General features: G+C 40.0%; 1 long non-coding RNA gene across 1 annotated transcript in view; it reads left to right on the forward strand.

Moving 5' to 3' along the window:
- The window catches only part of LOC125341849, a 343,076-nt gene that overhangs the window by 30,852 nt on the left and 297,518 nt on the right, over positions 1–14,706 (forward strand). The window lies entirely within an intron of this gene.

Here is a 14,706-nt window from a genome sequence, read left to right on the forward strand (position 1 = left end):
AGTAGAAAAACTGCCCTATCCAAGGCCTCACGTGCATTCTCCAGAAGCCCTTTCTCGTCTTTAGAAAGATGTGGAGAGGCTCCGTGATCATTTTCTTTCATGTCAAAGTCCTGTTTTGAAAGCCATTGTAAAACCCATTAGCAAGCAGATGTCTATTCTTTCAGGCTGTTGTGATGAATCAAAACAAATCTATCATGACAATTGTATTACACTGTGTCATCGGCTCAGTGGAGCAGGGGAGGTTCCCCAAATACACACAGGATGCAGAGGTTTGTGATTACGTGTGTGTGTGTGTGTGTGTGTGTGTGTGTGTGTGTGTCTACAATAGCCTCATGTGGCCAAAAAGGCAGAGCCAAACAAAATTCAAAAGAAGTGAAGTCCTTGGAATCAGATCGTAGACATGGTTTCCGTTTTCCATGAGGGAACTGTCGTAAACCACTTGTCAACCACCTGAGGTGACAGTAATCCACAGCCCCCAGGACGAGAGGGACCATTAAAGAAAACGGATGGGAAGTACACGCTGACTATGGTGAAGGAAGATGGACCAGGTAACTCATGCATGTCCTCTTGGCCAATGCAACCCAGCGGGATGAGTTCAAGGCAGCCCGAAGACCCCTTCTCAACCGTGGCTGGGCACAGCTGCGCACACCTATCATCCTAGCTCCCTGGGGGACTGAGTTTGGGTGGCTCGCAGGTGCAGGCCAGCCTCGCAGGAAGGTCAGCGAGTCTCCATCCGAATGGACAGAGGTTGGCTGTGGTGGTGAATGCCGGTCATCCCCATCAGTACAGGAAGGGAAGAGGGGAGGGTGCCCTGGGGGCCTGGGCCAGGAGCAGCAGAATGGGATCCTAGCTCCAAAACAACCAGTGCAAAACGACACGGCCACTCCAAAGCCCATCCCGTCTTCTGCTCAGGAGTGGAGACGGTGCAACTTTCCTGGCTGGAGAGGTGAGGCTCATCCCTTATATGCAGAGATAGGAAAGCAGGAATGAAAGGAGCAGCATGCCAGATGGTTGCGATTAGAACCGAGACAGACTGAAGAAAGGAAGCTTTGCAACCCCGCGTCTCTTGATGCACGGGAGGATTGTACAGTTAGGGAACGGACCTGGAAAACTCCTAAGCCGTTCTCTGCTGTCTGGGCGTCGCTGTTGGGACCGGCATGTAATGTCCATGTTGGGAACCCTGGCCGGGCAGAAGACAGAAGGTTGCTAACACCTCTCAGGGTGAGTCCAGTTCACAAGGTGGGCTGTGCACATTCTGCCGGCCATTGGGATCATGTTCCAGTGGTCACGGCCAGCGACATTGTCTGAAGGACAAACAATAAACCCCAACCTTTCCAGTTCCTTAGTGCACTTCTTTTCAGGCATGCTCGAATGTGCGGGCGAAGCTGGGTATGCTCTCCTGGAAGCCCAGCCCTTAAGCGTATTCTCAGAGTTGTCTTCCGTCAATGTCTCTGCCTTCCGGAGTAGATTTTTGCCTTCGAGAACTCACCGAAGTGCATTTCCTGTGAGATACGCGACTAAGCCAGGAATTCACAAGTAGGAAAGATTGGAGGCATTTTTTTTTTTTTTTTTTTTGCAAATTGCTAAAATCCCAGAAGCAACCATCTGATCTCCGAGTCTGTAACAGTAGCAAACGGATCTGATTTGTATGTAATGTGAACTGAGAGTAGGTTTTGATAGATGGATCTGGATCATCTCGAGTTCAAAATTAGGTTAGCATGGTGGACCGGTAAAAGAGGAGAGAAAGTATATTTCAATAATTTTACATTTCAAAGAGTGACACAAATGGAAATGTATGGATTATTCTTTAAATGTAAAGTAGCTGCGGTTCCAATCCATTACAAAAGTGTGGCACCTAACTTGATAGAGCAATAGGGGTTAAGATTCTATTTTATCTGTGCGGGAAGATAAATTTGGATCTTAAACTTTCTCGTGGATCTATAACCGCCATGAAAATATTCATTGGTCACTGTACCTAGAGCTTTATGTCATAGGAAATTCCTGTGCATTTTTCATTGTGATTTGTTTTCCTCCCTATTTAATTCATGTAGGGTCCTCTGGGAAATATTGATTGTGTTTGCTAAAGCCAATATTTTTTTAGTTTATCATATCCTTTCTCAATGTGATCACTTAAGAAAATGGTATGACTATTTGATCAATATTTCATACAAACATAGGCCATTCCTTGTGACAAAAAGAACTTTAGTGACTGGACCTGAGCTTCATTTCAATTCTATTTATCTGACGCATGCTTCATATGATATCTAGTTTCAAGCTGCATTATTATCCCCCCATAAAACATCTTGAAAAAGGATCTTGTAAAATGTTTTTTTACAGTAGTCCAGCTTGATTTCCAGCAACCCCACTCTTTTCCTCCTAAAAATAAAAGATGCAATATATAATGTACATACTGCCTTGGTATACAAAGAAACAATTCAAAATAAGAAACACATCAGCTTAGGAACTCTAACGTTCTTGTTCTGAGAGAATGCAAAAAAGATTCTCAGATTGCATAGAAAACGTGTCTTAGGTGTTTTCTGGTTTTAAATAGAGATTGCTTATGGACTTAATGCTAGAAGGTAAGACAAAGTTAAAAGCTACATTTGTGGAATTGGACATTTGCCTTTCTGCTATTTGTTTTCCAATTGCCAAAATCCATTCCTAGCAAGGTTGATATCATGGTTTTAATTGAATGAATCTGATAGTTGGGCTGGATAAAGGGAAGGTACAAACTTTCCCCATACTTTTATCATTTCTTTTTTTTTCTGTCCAAATTTTGAAAGGTTTTTGGAGGATGGTTCTTTTATTAAAATTCATATCTTCTCTATATGCTTTTCAGATCTGCCCATCAGTGTCTGAAAGCCCAATTGTTACCTCAATTTTCCCCCTCTGGGTGTCAAGATTTGAACTCATGTCTTCAGCCCTGACAGATTAGCCTATTAATCCATTGTATCTCTTTGGCTCTCTGCCCAGTTTGGCACATTTAGGATGATGCATGGCGTTGAAATTTTCTGCATTATTCAGCATTGGCAATCCATCACTGAGCAAATTATATACCCAGCCTCCTGTCAGTCCAAGTGTGTTCAGATAATAAAGCTTTTCCAAAGCCCCAGTCATCTCTAGACTGACTTTCAAAAGGCATCTAATTCACAAAGGTCTATTGGAAACACAAAAGCAGGAACTATCTTCCTCCTTAAAAAAAAAAACAAAACCCAACAAACTTTCAAGGGCAATAGGAAGAAGTAATACCAATTTAGCCACTTCCAAAAATGAAATGATAAATAAACCAGGCATTGTGGAAAAGGGATAATAATGGTAGTACAATTATAGAGTTACTGTGACCCTTAAAAAGTATGGCAGTTTATAATTTCAACATCCACTGTGAAAGGGTTCGGGGACTGAGAGGGAACTGGAAAACCCCTAGTGGTGTCTTGGCGCTGCTCTTGGGATGTGCATGACCTTGTGCCTACTGGTGTAAGGTGAGAACACACAGATCACTAATATGAATGATCTTCCAGTTGTGGTAGGCTGGGCATCCATTGCCCTGTAGGACTCTCAGCAGGCCCAAAAGTCCTTTCAGAAAGATAGAACACAATCTAGGAAAGTACTAGAAGCAAAGGGATGATCATTTGCCCATGTCAATGGCTGGCTCACTGCATTGTGAGGCAGCATGGAAAAGCAATCATTACCTACTGAAGCTTAAACATCGTAAACTTAGCGATACTTAGTGAACTTTCTAATACATTGATTCCTCATGCATACTAATGCCTACCTAGTCAAAATCATGATGGTATTCATTTGATTCTCATCCCCATGTCCTGTTTCAAGGCTCGGTTATAGCTGTGTATGTGTATGCATGTGGGAAACTGGATTGATAATCCTGAACAAACTGTTGAGATCACTGGGAAGAAAGTAGACCTTGTGCCTAGTATTTTGCCCGGCCTTTAGCAGGACCTCATACTTGAGGAGTAGAGGCAGAGTAAGGAGCAAGGACTTGAGGCAGGAAGAGAATCTACATTCCTACATTATCAGTCTGCCTGAGAACAACAAGAGGTATCTAGATTTTCTTTTTCATTCAGTGTCTCCTCCACTATCTCCCAACCTCTTCTTCCTCTTCTTTCTCTCTCTCCTCCTCTTCCTCTCCCAGGAGCACTGAAGAACTCCAAAGTTACAGAATTGTTTGGAGGTAAATGATCATGAAGAAGGCAAGTCAGCTAAAATATGGACGGTCGTAACAGGCAGCGATTGAGAGAAGTGTCCATCAGAGGATGGATATCATAAGAGTCAAAGAAAAGGAAAACGTTTGGCTGTCACTAGGTTGACAAGATATAAAAAAGTAAAAATCTAAGGGTAGGAGAAAAAAATTCAGATGATACAAAAAGAGAAATTGTCTATGACACGGAGAATGAAGTAAAGGGGAATCTGAAAATGGGTGAGAATGTTAACACTCGATGATATCAACACCAAAGCCCACAATTGTGATATGTTTATCAAACCAGTAAAACACTACCCTTCAAAATATTACTGTTTGCAATAATTGTGTTAATGCACTTAGGTAAAAAGCATTTAGAGCCGGGTGGCTCATGTTTGTAATCCTAGCTACTTAGGAGGCTGAAATCTGAGGATTGAGGTTTGAAACCAGCCTAGGAAGACTGTGAGACTTATCTCCAATAAACTGCTCAGGAAAAGCCAGAAGTGGTGCTGTGGTTCAAGTAGTGGAGTGCTAGTCTTGAACTCAGAGACAGCGCCCAGGCCCTGAGTTCAAGCCCCAGGACTGACAGAAAAGAAAAAGCACGTAGAGATTAAATGTGTTGAGACTTAAATAATTTGCACAATGTGGAATTAGACTTGCTCTATGCCCTTCAGTGGCTATGATTTATCCACTTTTACTAAGCACATAAATTATTAAGTGTATAAGTAATTATTTAAGAGAAGATATGGAAGAGGCACCCGATAATGAATTAATAGGTATCAAGTTTACTTTAAAATTACATTTTTTTTTTTTTTTGCCAGTCCTGGGCCTTGGACTCAGGGCCTGAGCACTGTCCCTGGCTTCTTCCCGCTCAAGGCTAGCACTCTGCCACTTGAGCCACAGCGCCGCTTCTGGCCGTTTTCTGTATATGTGGTGCTGGGGAATCGAACCTAGGGCCTCGTGTATCCGAGGCAGGCACTCTTGCCACTAGGCTATATCCCCAGCCCCAAATTACATGTTTTTAATCATCTCTCTCATCCACAAGAATTAAACAATTTCTGGATAGGGTCCTTGATTTTTAACTTTTTTTCTTAGTTACTTGCTTTTATCTCCCCTCACCAGCATTTTAAGTATGTTTATTGTCTTTAAGTAGTTGGACAAGGGCCTTTGCCATTCGACAAAGCAATTTATGAATACAGTGCATCTTGATCAATATCACCATCCTCTTTTGTTTAAAGATACAATAAATACCCATGTATCTTCACAAGGACACTGCATTGATCTTATTTGTTTATCTTAATTCATTGGCTTTTCAAATACAAGAGCACTAAAAGTTACTGTAAAGTGTTGCATGGACAAACCCAGGCCGATTTCACAGAAGATGAAGCACACTTTCAAGGGTAAAACTTGAGTCTAAGTGATTTTGAGCACTGTTGCTTGGTAGCCCCCTGTAGCTCTCCTGGGATTAGGAAAGACCTGTGAAAATAATTTTTAAGAGTCTTCTGCTTATGTTGTAGAATAATTCCACATCGTGGGCTTTGGTGTCGTTGAGATTTGGAGGGAGTAATGTATCAATGTTAAGGAATTTTTCGAAACAAATCATTTCTGTGACTGACGTGATCTAAATACCAAGTGGAATTCTAAGGCCAGAGAAGAGCCTAGAATAGTTCAATGTGATAGCAGGTGCTAGAATTTGAATGTAATGAATTGTTTCTGTCTTTGAAATTAAAAAAAAATACAGGAAAAAAAAACCCACCACAAAGACAAGGGGAAGGAACTGACAGTCTTAGTACAAATGTGGGGTCCGAGAGCCATAAACTCGTGCTCAAGCCTGAAATGTATCATCCCATGCAAATGTGTGTCAGAGTAAATTAGCGTTGATAGGCATCTTGTGGCTCCAAAGGAGACAGGCGAAGGGTGCGCTGCTAATCCAGCAAGTTTGCAAACACTAGTTATTTTGTTACAGCCTGTTGTTTATGTGTAATTCAGCGACAGTTTAGTCTGATACCCACTGCTGCCCTTATGTTCTCGCATCTGCTCTGCGAAGCAGACGTTTTTTCCCTTCAAGTAGCATGCGCCATGCTAATTGTTCTCACTTCCCCTTCCCCGCAAGGCACTCCAGGAGCAATTTGTCTTGCAAGGCACGCACACCAAGCCATTTGACGTTGGCCATGGCTGTCCTTTCCATAGGGGGTGAAGAATCTGGATCTCCAGGACAGGATGGAATGACCCATCTGTACCTCTTGCTTCTCTTCCATCCAACACAAGCAGAATTGCTACGGGACTACAGGAGGCAGCTACCCTATCAGCAAACCTTTGAGCCTGCATGACATCAGGGTGACGGGGTAGGATGAAAATTCCTCCCTGCTCTTTTGAGGTCTTCTAGAGAGCAGTATGGATTATGCATTGTCACGGGCTGCATTAAGGTTTGATACAATCAGTATTTCTTTAGGTTGATGAAAATGTCTACTTCTGTCCTGTGAGATCTGGAAGTATTTTCTTCTGTCTAAAAGAAGTTCTTCATGCCTGTAGCATTGTGGCTGAAATCTCCCTTGTCTCTGTCTGCATCTCTTTCTCTGTCCTTTTTGATGGTCCTTGAGCTTGCTAGACAGCTACTCTCTCACTTGAACCATGTTTCCAGCCATTTGGGGTTGCATTATTTTTCAGCTAGGTTCTTCCATCTTTGCCATGCCAACTCTGAACCTCAGCTTTACTCATGTCTCTTGTGTAGTGGGGATTATAGCTACCTGTGTATCATTATGCCCAGCTTTTTTTGTTGTCATGGAGACTTGTCAACTTCTTTTTGCCTGGGTCAGCCTTAAACATCTTGGTAAATTGAGATTACTAATTGGAGCGGTTGCTCTGTCTTTCCATTCTCTCCATTTCTTTTTGTAAGAATGTCTTCATTTTGTCCCTTTATTTGAAGGACAATATCACGTAGCCACAGTTACTTGCTCTTGGTAATCTAAACCTTTCACTCATTTGTTTTCGGCTGTGTCTCCATTGCTTTGGGAGAGACAGCTGACACTCTAATGGTTATGTTTTTCAAGCCGAGGTGTCTCATTTCTTTTAGTAATTTTGAAGATTTCTTCATATGTACTTTAGATTTCCTTATCTTTCATGATGATGTAGAAATATGAATTTCTTTGTAGTTTAGTTTACAGATTTTGGAGGACTTTGTTTTATGACATGTTTCTCTAAGCATTGTTTTGGTCTTGTGTCTCTTACAAGGTTTAAAAATGAAACTGTCTTAGATTCGGCCTGTTCAAATTTCTCATGTACTTTTCTGAATATTTCCGGTTACTTTATTTTTCAATCTACATGTCATCTAGCAACTTACACTCCAGTTCATTAAACATGTCTTCCGTTTTTTTTTTTTATAATTTTGCTGTTGAAACCATTTGTTGAATTCACGATTACAGTTATAATATTTTCTTCTACCTAGAATTTTTATAGATACTAGCTTGCTAGTATATACATATAGTTATTTACTAATCACTGTTTTTTTTAATCTGTGTATGATTAAGCTAATATCTTGATCCTCTGGGGGATGTCTGATCTTATTGAATATTTTTTTTGCCTTTTGATTTTAGTTATTTGTTCCTGGATACTGGCCATTTTTCCATGGAATAAATTAAAGCTTACAGAAGCTGGGGACGTTGTCTTTGCAGAGAAGAGCTGCTTTCTCTGTGGCAGGGTACTGAAACAGGAACTTATCACTTTGATCCAATTAGTTTAGAGCTTGTCCAAAGCTAAGTTCATTTTGTGTGCAGTTGAGGTGATTCAGTGGTCTTCATTAAGTACCAGTATTCTCACCGCAGCCCGTGCTTTCTGCAGCTTCTTCCACTTCTACTTTGTCTCCAGTGAGGCTCACTTTTTCATTCTCTTAGCAACACCTTTTTTTTTTTTTCTCCTTGGCTTGTTTCTTTCTTTCTCCCTAAGTCATTGGAACTAGTAAATTGCTTACAGTAGGACAATAATTAACATGACTTTCGTTTCCATTAGTCCTGTGAAATGTCTAAACATACCGTGGTACCATTTTGACTTGGTTCTTGGGCCCATCCACAAGTCTGCACCCCACCTCCAGCAGTGTACCCCAAATAGAGGACATGTGGGTGGTTCTGAATTTCTAAGATCTTGGTGCCTTGTCTGCTCTCTGCTATTTTCAGATACCATGATGAAAATGGAGAGTTCCTGATTATTCTTGATAGGCAGGTAGTGACTTGAACCAAGCTATTCCAAGATATCCAGAAATTTGCCCAGTAGAGTGTAAGATCAGGTGAATAATGTCTAAGCCATAGCCTGGAAAGGAAGCTATCAAAGAAAAAGTACAAAATAAAATAGCAAAAAAACCTACCCACCGTGTTAACAGCACTCAGACTTTGTCTATATTAAGTGTTATCCATCTTCTGAGAATTGTTACCACCTCCGTCATCTCGGCCTTAGCTGTGTTCTATGTGAAAGGAAAAAAAAATGGAGAACATTTCCAATCGGAGAATTTCTAGTCTCCTAAATCCTAAAAAAATGAACCCCCATGTATAAAAACAATGAGAGCTAAAGGGAAAACAATCTAAGCCATCTTGAATGGAAGGAGATAAATTCTTTACCCCCACCTTCTAAAATTAGATTTCAAGAGAAATCAACTGTTTACTTGAGTGTAACATAATTCTGAGTCCGAAGAAGTTTACTACTTTTTTAAAATAAGTCAGTTATTTGTATTATATAAGAAGTCATAAGTAGTTTAACGCAAGTGGGAAACATACAAGTTAAATTCTATAACACATTCAGATAAAGATAAGTGAAAATCAATCAAATATGATTGATCAGGAACTATATTTGATTGGCTAAGGCTACAGTTGACACAGTGACTCTCTCTCCTCTAATGTGTTTTGCTAGAACTTGAGGACCCTATGCCAGAGTGCAGAATCTCAGTGTTGCTTTCTATTTAAAGGAGCCAGAATTGGTTACTTCAAGTTTGGAGTAGAAAACACCAGAGTCAGCCAGGCATATTCTGTTATTCCAGAAAGCCAGTGAACTTTGAGAGGTTATTTGGATCTTTTCCAAACATCAGTGAAATAATTTCTACTACTGCACATTCAACAATTCAAACATCAACAAGAATCCCTGCAATAAATATGTTCAAATCTATATGTTCCTAATAGCACTAAACTGGAACATAAACAAAAATCTCACTGTTCCTTTCTGTAAGCCCATGAGAAAAAAAAATCAACTCATTATTGTGAAGATCGGAAGATATGAAGAAGGAAATAATGTTTTTGTTTCTTTGTTTTGTGTGTGCTGAGCTTCAGAGTAAACAAAAAAATTTTAAAGGGTGAGAAATGTAGGAGTAGAATATCACTGTTGAGTCAGTGCGAGCTGACATCTGAAAATGCGGCAATGGACATCGCATACTTTGTGAGGGGAACGAACGTGAACAATTTTATTCATAAAAAGGAATTCACAGAGAATTTTCTCATGGGAGAAATGACATAGGTAATTTTTTTTCATATTTTTGCCCTCCAAAGTCAAAGTCTCATCAGCGGTGTGGCTGTAATTTATCTGTGAACACGGAGATAAGATGACAGAATCATGAGATTCAGCAACGTCAAAACCGTGGGGCATTGTGGGACACACCTGCTCATCTAAAATATTTATATGGTTTTATTATCTTTAGGTAGTGTACAAAACGTTGTCGTTCAACAAAGTTCATAAATACAAATCGTCTTGACCAATGCCATCCCTTTCAGGATTTTTTCTCATCTTTCTCTGCCTACCCCTTCCCTTCCTTTACATCATTTTTCTAAACCCTGCCATTTTGGGCAACCCTGTTTAGAAGGTGAATAGAGGTTGACCGTGTATACATTAGAAAATAATTAAGAGATCTATGTGTAAATGAACCTTATTTAGGTTGTAATTCAAAAGACATTAAAATACCTTAGAGCTTGAGCATCTCATGAATATTGACCAGCTATTTAACAGCATGAAGGAACTTTTTGTTAAATTATTTGGTGTAAAATACTGGTGTGTATCTACCCAGTTTTCACGACGAGCTGTGCTTTGTGGATATAAGCTGACCTTTTTTTTAATAGGCCAAAATGGTGAATGTAGAATATCGTTCAAATACATCCATAATGAGAGGACTTAGAAAAAAATGTAATGTATCAATCTCATAATTGTTGGGTCTTTGTGGGGGTTGTGTGTGTCTGTACCATAAGTTTCTCTGGGAGCCCAGGGGGTGTTGAAGTAATACCACAAATCTGACATTGCATATCAGGTTAAACAAAGTAAAGTAGGTAGGCATCACTTAAGATTATTATCGGATCCTCCATTTTTCTTTGTTGGAAAGAGACTGCAAAATGCTTTCTCTGAATGTCTTAACATCGGTTGTGACTGAGGTTCTTTTGACAATTGAAGATTTCATGTGGTCTGTAGTCATCACAGTCAAGAAGCTTGGGCAAGTTTATTCAGAGGGACAAAGAACTACTTAGGCTACTTTACTGCCCACAAACACACTAATGGGAATCAATTAAAACTCCAGGAATTATCAATCTTTAATAGGTTTATCATGAGATAATTCAGCCGAGGGCCTGTTTTCTGTTTGTGTTGAAAATGACTCATCCTATGACCTCACTTTCAGAGAAGCTTTTCGGGTCTCTTTGGTTTGAAACGCAAAAGGGCCCTGCAGTCTATACAGAACTAAACTTTCTGCATCAATATCTGAAATGCCCTTGCTCCTCAGGCCACATAGTAAACTGACGCTAAGGTTGGCGTTCAAAGGAATGGAAACAGCCAGGTGACTTCGATAGATTTCTTTTGGTGCCTTGACTCAGCCTTCTTCATGCTTTTTAATTGATCTATGGTCCTTACAAAAAGCTGGTCTTTATTTCATTTCAAACAAGATGGAATGTTCCTCAGTGATCCGAGCCTTCTTCCCCTTTATTTCTGGGGCAGAGCACTGAGGAGCGCTGACTTCAGCATAAGGATGTGTGAGCTGACATTTTCCTGTTCACCAGCATCAGCAAGTTTTGTCTGTCTTCTCTCCCCGACTGTGGGACTCTGACTGTACTGTCCTTGTATATTGATGGTGATCGTTAAGTGAGATAGTATATGCGCAGCCTTGTACCTGGGGCAGGCAGGGGGCTCTGTAACGGATACTTACAGGTAAACCGTGCTGCATGGAAACCCCTGGTTCTGGGGCCAGGAGCCAAGATTTCGGGAGGCCCCACTGAGACCCTCGTATTGTTTTTCCTTATTATGTTAGTATGCTGCCTTAGAGCAAATCAGTCCTTCACACCCTGTGAGTGTGGTGTGTGTTTGTATATGTGTGTGTGTGTGTGTGTGTGTGTGTGTGTGTGTGTTGTATGGAGGATTTGGTGCGGCAGTACACATTTCTCTTTTGAAAGATTTCTTGAGAAGGTGGAAGAAATAAGAGAAGGGGAGATTCTCATCAGATTATTTTTGGCAAGGATATTTGCTTCTCTTTATTTTTATTTCTGATGAACCTTTAAAAATCAAGTTTCCACCATGTAAAGAGAAACAACAGGGGCTGGGGATATAGCCTAGCAGCAAGAGTGCCTGCCTCGGATACACGAGGCCCTAGGTTCGATTCCCCAGCACCACATATACAGAAAACGGCCAGAAGCGGCGCTGTGGCTCAAGTGGCAGAGTGCTAGCCTTGAGCGGGAAGAAGCCAGGGACAGTGCTCAGGCCCTGAGTCCAAGGCCCAGGACTGGCAAAAAAAAAAAAAAAAAAAAAAGAGAAACAACAAGAGCCTGTTGGAGACAATTGGCATAAGCCCAACCTCAGCCTCTTCTTCATGAAGTTTTCTCTGTGTTGCTAATTTTATTCTGTTTAGAAAAGATTTCTTCCCCTAGCTTTTCATTCTAGCTATGCCATATATTTTGTAATATAATTATGCTTATATAATGAGTATAAATAAGTCATTAAGATACACAAACATAATGCATAATTAATTGATATGATTACAATAAAGAATGAGTGCACAGAATACATATTTATACATAAGCCTCTTCAACCACTTAGACACAACACTTGCTAGAGTTTAGTTAACAGAGGCGAGAGTCCACTTATCAATGCCACAACCAGGACCCACGATGTTGCTAAAGAACAGTTTCCTCATTCTGATGCTATTAACAGTAAAATTTAGCACTTTTGCAAATGCATTATGATTTTAATGAGTTTCTAAAATAAGTACAATGATCTTAAGCAAGCAGGCTTTCTTGTAGAACACAGAGAATATCACTGAATTCCAAGTCAGTCAGTAAATTTGTCAAAAACTCCATTGTGTGCTTTCACCCGCAGGCTGGATTCAACATCGTGAACTTGGCTAATATGATTTTATGTGTATGTATGCACGGAATGTGTGGAGGTATACGCACAAACACACAAACACGTGGGTATGTCAAATGCATCTAGCACATTCTTCAATCGATGAGCAAGTGGAAGATTGAGTATAGAAGCACACTGGTTAGCTTGTCAAAAGAAGAATCACTAAACAGTTAAGTGAACTTCGAGTTTATTTCTCTTTGAAGAACGGATATAATTGAGCCTTGATATGGTGATAGCTCAGTGGTAGGGCTTATGCTGATCAATGCTAGGAAATAATAAAACAATAATAATAATTCTCACTTGATAGAGTGAAGTGTGTTGAACACAGAGAGCACAGTGATTTAGCATTATTATTATTCTTTCGAAGAGAATGGTTCAGATTTGACAACTGCTTTCCATAGGCATTTGCTCCCTAGGTGGCCAAGGTCACTGCCAAGTTCATGGCCAAGAGCACCCTCTTTCCTCAGATCCCTTTCCTGCTTGCTCAGGAAGAAACATGGAATGAAGGCCAGAATGGAAGGGTTCTAGTAAGAGACCAGGTGCCACTTTCTCCCTGTCCACCCTCTCGGCACTGCCTGCCCGCTGGGTGAGGGCCACAGCTGAATCTTCTAAGCTTCCTCATGGGGACAAGCAAAGGTCTGTGCTTTGAAGACAAGGATCAGAGAGGACTACCTCAATAGGTACCTGTCAGTCAGAACGCACCTAAACCAGAGTGCTGGCTACCCAGGCCCCTCCCTATATGTTAACTACAGAATGGAGAAACATCTCTACACCAGGCGAGAATCCAGATATTGACTATTTACCACAAGCATGACCATTACTGGATACCCTATAACAGCCCTGACTATTTCCTAAGTTATCGTTACTGAGACTGTCACTATTTCAAAGCAGACTTTACATATTTACATGCAGAATTAAAAGTAGACTTATCAATGAGTCCTAACCAATGGCCAATTCTTAGTATTTTGTAATTCAGCACCCCCTGTCATCTGGCTACACAAACTAACAATCTTCTCTGTCCCCAAGTAAAACAACATCTTGCAATGCTGGGTGAGGTTAGGTACTGATTTTCAAATATTGAAGAGAACGCTATTGTATTCAACTTGGCAAAGGCATTGGATTGGATTGGAATTGGAGAAACTCAGAATAAGCTTTTACTGGCCAAGATAAAAGATGATCTATGAATGAAAATGCATTGTTTTCTGCTTCAATGCCTTTGTGCCCTGGGATAACTAGAAATAATTATTGAAACAAGCCTCTTGTTAATAATAATTACACTTCATTCTATGAAAACAAGAACAAACAGCAATTATCTGTAATTTCTCATTTGCCAAACACTCTCATTATGCTAAGACTCCTTGTCTCTGTTTGATAATATTATGTTTTGTGTGTTGGAAAAACTCTACTGGGTTATTCGTTTCAATGCAAAACTTGGTGTCTATAGTACAGCTTTAAAATGGTTCCTCTTTTATGACAAAAAAGCTTCTTCTGGGAGCATAAGTTATTGAAGAAATGATGTCTAGGATTCCTTCAAAGACTTAGTTTACTTGACTAATATAAGTAATATAAGATTGTTCCTGTATTGATAAAAATTGGATTAGAACAAGAAAGTAGATATCAACCAGGCAGGCATTACCGCAGATTTGTTAGAAAACAATGCATATGAAAACTAAGAAATATTTTCACTAGGATAGCTCTTTACCTAATTAGCATGCTTTTCTCTACTTCATTTGCATGTGGCCAGTACTTACGCGCTCAAGTCAGTTACAATAAATTTCTATTTCCTTTGTTTCCCCATCTGCATTTTTGTGTTTATCTTGATAGATTAAATGCAGTATCATTGGAAGAATACATTAAAATACATCTATCCAGAATGTCAATTTAAGATTTCTACAAGTGAGTAAGAATGGTTAGAGTAGAGCTGATTTAAACGACCTAATGGGAATGAATTTAGAGGACACAAAAAAAAACAAATGTATGAATTGTTCCTCCAAATGTACCTAGCACATCAAATTAACAATTACTAATATAACTGGCTACTTTGCTTAACTAAGAACTTGGCTACTGTGTCATTATTAGACAATAATTTGAGACTGAGTGCCCTGTATACAAAAATATCAAAAGTTCATCAAAACAGATTTTCACCCCATAAACACTAAGGCTTT

The sequence above is a fragment of the Perognathus longimembris genome, chromosome 25 (genome assembly GCF_023159225.1).
Source record: "Perognathus longimembris pacificus isolate PPM17 chromosome 25, ASM2315922v1, whole genome shotgun sequence".
Lineage (NCBI taxonomy): Eukaryota > Metazoa > Chordata > Mammalia > Rodentia > Heteromyidae > Perognathus > Perognathus longimembris.